This window comes from Gavialis gangeticus, unplaced genomic scaffold (genome assembly GCF_001723915.1).
Source record: "Gavialis gangeticus isolate Ggan-Ray unplaced genomic scaffold, GavGan_comp1, whole genome shotgun sequence".
Classification (NCBI taxonomy): Eukaryota; Metazoa; Chordata; order Crocodylia; family Gavialidae; genus Gavialis; species Gavialis gangeticus.
Window position 1 is genome coordinate 50,643,482 of NW_017729031.1, and position 7,283 is coordinate 50,650,764.

Consider the following 7,283-nt stretch of genomic DNA (forward strand, 5'->3'; position numbering starts at 1 on the left):
GGTTGCAACCCAATGTTAGGAGCCACCGTTCTAAAGACTATCTTGCCTGGCTTCCCTGTTCTACAGATCCCCAGAATTTATTTTATTATGCACTTTTATTACTATTACTCCTGTATTTCTTGATGCTTGCATTTTCTCAGAGGAAATTATGTGAACCGTGTTATTCAAGTAAATGGATTTAAGATGCTTTGCCATATAAATGACAGCACTGCTGAATTGGGGTGTGCAAAACAGGCTGTATTTGGTTCAGATTTGGCCCAAATTGGGGACAGTGATTCTATTCATTGTTTCAGATCACTGTCCCAATTCAATTTGGCCGAATCTGAAGATTCAATGCTGATTTGGAGAATCAGCGATTAGTTTGTAGACACAGCTTTAAATGTTTTTTCTATATACTTTGAGGTACCAGGTTGTGGCTTGTGAATACTGAGATGGTGGGATGGATGGAGCATCTCACAGGAGCATGGGGGGGAGACCCTGGGGCTCCCCACCCCCAAATGCTTGGTAGCAAACCTGGAAGTGGACCGGAACTACTTCTGGTCCACTTCTGGGTCTACCGCTGAACGCGCAGGGAACACCTCCTCATGCCCCCTCCAGCTCAGCGATTGGCCACAGTGGCTTCTGGTCCACTTCCTGGTCCACTGCTGAGTGTGCTGGGGAACCCAACCCCCCATGCTCCCATGGGATGCTCCATCTGCCCCACCATCTCAGAATTCACGAGCTGCCTGGTACCTTGAAGTATGTAGAAAAAACATTTAAAGCTGTGTCTATGTCTGAATCATAGAATCTTTCTGAATCTCTCCGAATTGATTCAGAGGGTTCTGATTTGATTCGGAGAGATTAAAGGGTCTCCAGATTTGATTTGGATTTGGAAATTCAGGTGCCGAATTGGGCCGAATCTTCGCCAAATCAGCGACCAAAGCTTCATACAACCCTACTGCTCATATATGCACCCTCCCTCTTTGGTAACACAGTTTGGCCTTTAGAGGTCATCCTGAACAGTTAACATCCTGATGTACCATATGCCTTCATATAAGATATATAAAAACCAAAAATAAATCTTTGGTTTATCACCATCTAATTGTTGGTGTTTGTTAATACAGGTTAATCAAAATGCAAACCAGCACTTCTTTAATATGAGGCGAGAGGACCAACTGAAAGAATGGCTAGGAAAGAAGAAGTATGAAAGTCTGGGTGTGGCACAGCTAAGCAACAAGAATAATTAATGGAGCGAAAAATAGAATGCTTTCAGAGAAGTACGGTAAGCAATTTAGACCATCTTCAATGCAAATATAAATTGTGTAAGCATGAACGCTGTGTGGCCCCAGAGGCTGGGGGAGCACAGCAACTGCCCACAGGTGATGGCGGCAGTGGCAGCGGGGGCCTCCCTCAGGCAGCTGCAGCAGTGTCGGCAGCGGACCAAGTGGGGAGCTCCCACAGGTGGCTGCAGCAGTGTCGGCAGCTGGGGATGGTGGCAAGTGCTGACTGGCAGTTGGCGACCACTTGCAGACGCTGCCTGTTGCATTAGCAGCAGCCAGCAGTGATCAGCGACCACCTGCAGATATCTCTGGTGGTGTTGGGGGGGGGGGAAGTGGTGAGCAGCAACCTCCCTTAGGTGCTGCCAGCAGTGTCGGCAGTGCTTTTCACAGGGGGTGCACTACCAATCTCAGAGGGTGCACGTGCACCTGCATGCATCCCCTATGCATCGCAAATGGGTGCATGCATCTATGTATGACTCAAATGTATTTTGATTTTTCCAGATTTCTGAGCATTAGTATAGTATATAAACATATAATGATATACACTCACACACCAATAGAATAGATTTTCTTCCCAAGTAATATTTCATCTCAATAAGTGATGTTCTACCGACATTTGACATTAAACTTTTAAAATCAAGACCTATTTTGTGTACAGCCCCCTATCTATGCAACTGTCCCCCTATCTATGCAACAAGTTAATACTTGTTTAGATGAGTCTCTAGTACTACAAAGCAGAAAGCAAAGCCAATATTTTTTAAAGTAGGGGTTCTCAACCTCCAGCCCATGGGCAAAATGAGCTATACAGAGCTATAGGTATCTGACCTGCAGGGCTTCCCACAGATCAGGAAATCTGGCAGTGGGGGAATGGTGCCAATATATATGGTCACCCTCCCCCACTGCCAAATTCCCAAAATCAAGCCCTGGCAGCAGGTTGGATCCAGGTCATGCTCCCTCCCCGCACTCATGTGACTGAATGAAGTCAGTCAATGCTCTTTCCTCCAGGCTGAATAGGGGTGGGCCATTCTCCCTTTCCCCTTGTAGGGCTAGGTCGGGACTAGGCCATGCCCCTTTTCCCCCATGGGGCCATGCTGGAGCTGGCTTAAACTGCCTACCCCCCATGGGGCTGAGCCACACTCCTTTACCCTGCTGGGCCTAGTTGCCTCCCCCTTGCAGGACTGGGTTGGATCTGGGCCACACCCCCTCCTCCTGTGGGGCCAGGTTGGGGATGGGCCATGCCTGTTTCCCTTGCAGGGCCAGGCCATGGCCTCCCCTTTTCCCTGCAGTGCTGGGCCACACCCCTGCCCTGTGGAGCCACATTAGAGTCAGACTGTGCCCTGGCCCTCTCCTGGTGGCAGGATGGGGCTGTGCTGCAACAGCCCCATGCTGGATCAGGACCACCAGCTGGATTTGGCCTGCATACAACCTGAGCACTGCTCCCCGGCTCACTGGACAAAAACGTTGAGCACCACTGAAGTAAACAGATCTTTTGTACATCTGCCACCAGTCCATCCACAGGTAACTGAGAAATTCTAAGGCATCAATGATGTACTAGCTCTTCTAAGATACCACATATATGGGATGGGAAAGGAATGAATGGTGTGTAATGATCTTCCTTTATGCTTTTGAAGGAGAACATACTTCAGGTTAGATTATCCTTTAGAGAGGACAAAGTGTAATTTTTTTGTCATGCATACTCAATGAGAAAACTGGAGCTGGGACAATTCAAAGAGAAACATTATGCATCCAGCCATTTTGCCCTTCATCTCTCTGCCCACCTTCTTCAGAAAAAAAAAGCTATAACTCACCCTTAAAGTGTTTCATGCTCTCTTTCATGTTCCAATATCCTGTTTAACACTTGCATTTCATGTAACTAAAGAAAAATAGAATTGTCCTTATATAATTCCCAGTTGATCTACTAAAAATGGGCAAATCCTCAATAAATTAGTCAAATTACAGTAATTATATTTAATGTTGAGTTTATCATCAGTACCAAAAGTACTTCTACTATTTGTTTTGCTTATGTTTTTACCTGTATGGAGGAAACTCTAATATCCCTCAACCATGTGGTTAGGTAAAATCAGAGTTTTTTCAGATCCAAGGAAATCTGACATTTGAATAAAATGGATAAGCATTCTATAACAGGGAGTTTAGTGCTCCTGTTACTTTAAGAGTAGAGAAGCTGCAGACAGAGCTCAGGTAGCACTTAAGGAAAGACACCTGATAAGAAGGGGGGCGGGCTTAGAGAATACATAGGCCCAGCCTGAACTGGGGCAGGCAGTTTGGTCCTGGAAGCCATGGAAGGAAATGCTTCTGAGCAGGAGGGCTGCAGAGAAGCTTCTGATTTACACAAGGGATACACTCAAGCCCAGGAGCAAGGCAGGCAAATAGAATACTGCCTTGCCCGTGGTTTGCAATTGGGACTAGTGGGGGGAAAATGGAGGTCCCAGCAGGCCCAGACCCAGAGCCCAGAAACAGGGCAGAGACAATAACAGGCCTGGGAGTAAGGCCAGAGCCTGGGAGCGGGGCAGAGGAAGGTTTAGAAATGGGGCTAGAGAGTGCCCAGTGCCCAGAGAGGTTCAGAGACGGGGCTAGAGAAATCCCAGTGCCCAGAGATGGGCAAAGATGGGCTACAGAGAGCATGCCACCCAGAGAGGGGCAAAGATAGGGCTAGATAGAACCCAGTGCCCAGGGAAGGGCAGAGAGAGTACACTGGGGCTAGAGAGCACATTGACTTGAATGAGCCTGGGAGCAGGGCAGAGTCCAGGACTAAGGCATTAATTGATAACATCTGCCAGGCTTGGGCATGGCTAGAGAAGGAGATGAGGAGGCCAGGAAATTAGCCCATCAGTTGAAGAGCAATTAAATTCTAGCTCATTCAGGGAACACGGGGGCAGCTTCGCATTTTTAAAAATTTATTTATATCAAGGCATGCCAGACGAGCAGATGGGGAGGTGGCCTTGAGAACAGGGTGAAACAGTGGCTAAGTGGCCACCAGGCGATGTCAAAGCCACCCCTGGGCAAGCCTTTTGTTACAATTCCCAATAATCTAAGCGGAACTCTACATAATACCATTTAGTCAAGATTGCCAAATTACATGCGATTATTATTGTTGTTACGTTATAATAACATATTGATACTGCCCTCATGGTTATGCAAATATTGTACTCATGTAAACAGATTGCACTTTGTGCCTTTTAGTAAAATCACCACACATTAAGCCCTTCCTACCTCTTTCTTACTTTTTGCATTGTTGATTACAACAAAATGCTTATGCTGTATTTAGATACAAAACAGTCAAACAGCACTGACAAGGATGCTGCTAATGGGAGAAGCAGCATACTGTATATAACCAGAACTGTTACGAGATGCAATATTCATCAATTACAAACTTCAGGATGTCATATTGTAAAATACCACATGATAGAAGATGCAGCATGGTGTCACAGCTGATTCCATTTACCATATGGCATGTTATTATTTTGTATTTCCTTGGAGAGCTTACTAAAGACAAAAGAAGAAAATAACACTTTCAAGGTATATAAGATAGTAATCAGAAGTTGCATAATTCTTGATTATAGCAATAAAGTCTATAACTGAGGTAGGAACTGAAAATTGGAGCCTGAGTGCATGCTGTACCGTTCTTCAGTTATTGAACAGAGAATACATTCTTATCAGGAACGGAAAGAAACTACCAATTATCATTTGTAAAAGTCCAAGAGACAGCTGAAAAGAAACCAAAACCAGGAAATGCTATGTATACTGTCATACACAATGACATACACTTTTTACATCCAACTTTCAGTGATCATTTGCAGAAAATGATAAACTAATAATCTTAGAAGATAAGACTTCATATACATTTATAGCCAGAACAAAATCATCTAAAGACTGGTCACAGCAACATGGAGAAATCATTACTTTAAAAAGATTAAAGTAAAAGGATTCTAAAATCATCATGGTAGTTGAAATTAAAGAAATTGAGTAGTTTTTTCAAGGAGGGGGAGAACCTAGACAAAGTCCACAAACATCTTTGTTTTACTAAATGTCAAATGAATCCACTAGAAAATATTTAAATGTAGTTCAAGTTAATGAGAGGATTAAAAAAGAATCCTACTACACATTAAAAACATACCACTTCCAGGCCTTGTCAGATTCTCATTTGCTCCATTTCTAGGAAGAAGTGTCCAGTTGGGCCTCCTCTACTGTCATGTACCATTAAAGCTACACATCTCCTTTACCTGCCCATAAGTAACTTCTGGCCTGTGCCTTCTCCACTCACAAGTTTATTGTCCATTCCTTCAGAGTGGAACTGTTTGGGAAATAACATTCCTATTCCATGGGAAATTCCAACTTTTCAAAACTTCGTTTTACATCAAATCAAATTTTAAAATTTCTCATGAAACAAGTCCAAGTATTTTGGTTCATCTCAACTTCTATTGTTTTAACTTGCTATTACAAGGCCCCATCTACATATTACACTTCAGACACAATTAACCAGTTAATCATGTCTTAAGTTGTCACCCAGCTACATGTTCAATCTATAGGTGGTGTGATAAAAGGAAGAATAAGCCACAAAGTTATTCCACAAAATGTGTGATAACTTTGTGGCCCCTTCCTATCTTGCTGTTAACTGAACATGGGGCCAGAGGCCTCTGTGGCTGGGAGCCTCATCAGCTGACATGTCTCCCAGCCAGGGACCCACGTACACCTCAGAGTCTGAGGGTTCACAGCACATACATGCTCCCAGTCATAGGAGCACATGCTCTCCCAGCTGGGAGCCCTACCAGCTAACAGGGGCTCCCAGCCCTGGGAGCTTGCTACTTACCAGTGTAGGGGGAGCCAAGGATCATGATCCTAGCCTCCCCGTGTATCAGCAATAAGGTGTGCTGAGATCTGATTAATGATCCCAAAATTGTGAATCCTGCCATCTACATGTGGCATGGCAGGAAGCACGATTGTGTAGATTGCACATCAGATGCCTCAGTGCCTTAACTTGCACATCTGGAACAGCCCTAAGAATCACTTTGATATTTTCCCGTTGGAAGTTTTAGTGATATCAATAGATTCCACTGAAATCTTTCAATATTATCCAAGTAGACTTTCTGCTTGGAATATTTTTTGACCAGCATAACTCTGAAGTGGATCCTTGCTGGTTTCCTACATGCCACATCTGGACAACTAACACAGTGCCAGATTTTCACCAGCATTTCAGACTAATTCAGACATTGGGGAATGCTTAAATACTCACAACAAGTAGTTAGATCCACCCCATCCAGTAAGACATCCCTGGCCACAGCAAGTCATACATGTATATTCTGCATGGTTTGATTATTCTAATTAATTAAATCTGGAAATTAAATTCCATGTCTGGAAAATTCAGGAACAAAATACATCCAGCCTTTTTATCTGGTCAATATCTTGCTGTAAATCAACAGTACACTACTAGCCTGTTCTACAGCTTGACACCCCACTGAATTAAAACTTCACTCAAAGGAACTCTTAGTCCTCTCCCTCTTCCCATTTATGGTAGTGAGAGTTGATATATGAGTAGATAAGTAGGGTGTAAGTATCCCACTGATAGTAGGTAGCTCTTTGCTGTGCTGCTCTGTCTGCTCAACTCCCTGGCACCAGGGTCGTGCAAGAATTGGACAGTGGGTTTTGCTTTGCTGCTCCCATCCCAGACTGGTCCAGGAGGGGAGGGAAGCATCAGCCAACATTCCCTGTCCCCTCCTCTAACTGGGCATTCCCTGGTTTGGGGAAGAGGCTGGAGGGGATTTGCTGGCTCCCTTTCAAGCTTCCACTTGACTGAAACTGGTTTAAGATAAACCTGGTTGAATGTAGTATCAAACATAACTGATTTGGGTCAAACCAGTTTATGAAAATTCTGTCCCAGACTCCTTCCTGGATCAAGTGAAATCAGAGTCCTGCAGCATCCCAGCATGCTTTGCAGCTCTGGGCTGGACTCTGCTGTCTGCTTCAGAGAGTAGGGGCGGGGGTGGGGGTGGGGGTGGGCCCACCCCC

At 44.6% G+C, this 7,283-nt stretch overlaps 1 protein-coding gene across 1 annotated transcript in view; it reads left to right on the forward strand.

The window, feature by feature from the left end:
- Positions 1-1,102: 1,102 nt before the first annotated feature.
- B3GALT1 (beta-1,3-galactosyltransferase 1) overlaps positions 1,103-7,283 on the forward strand; it is a 288,164-nt gene continuing 281,983 nt past the window's right edge. The window contains exon 1 of the mRNA XM_019522747.1: positions 1,103-1,261. The gene's annotated coding sequence lies outside the window, so the exon portion shown is untranslated. The remainder of the gene's footprint in view (positions 1,262-7,283) is intronic.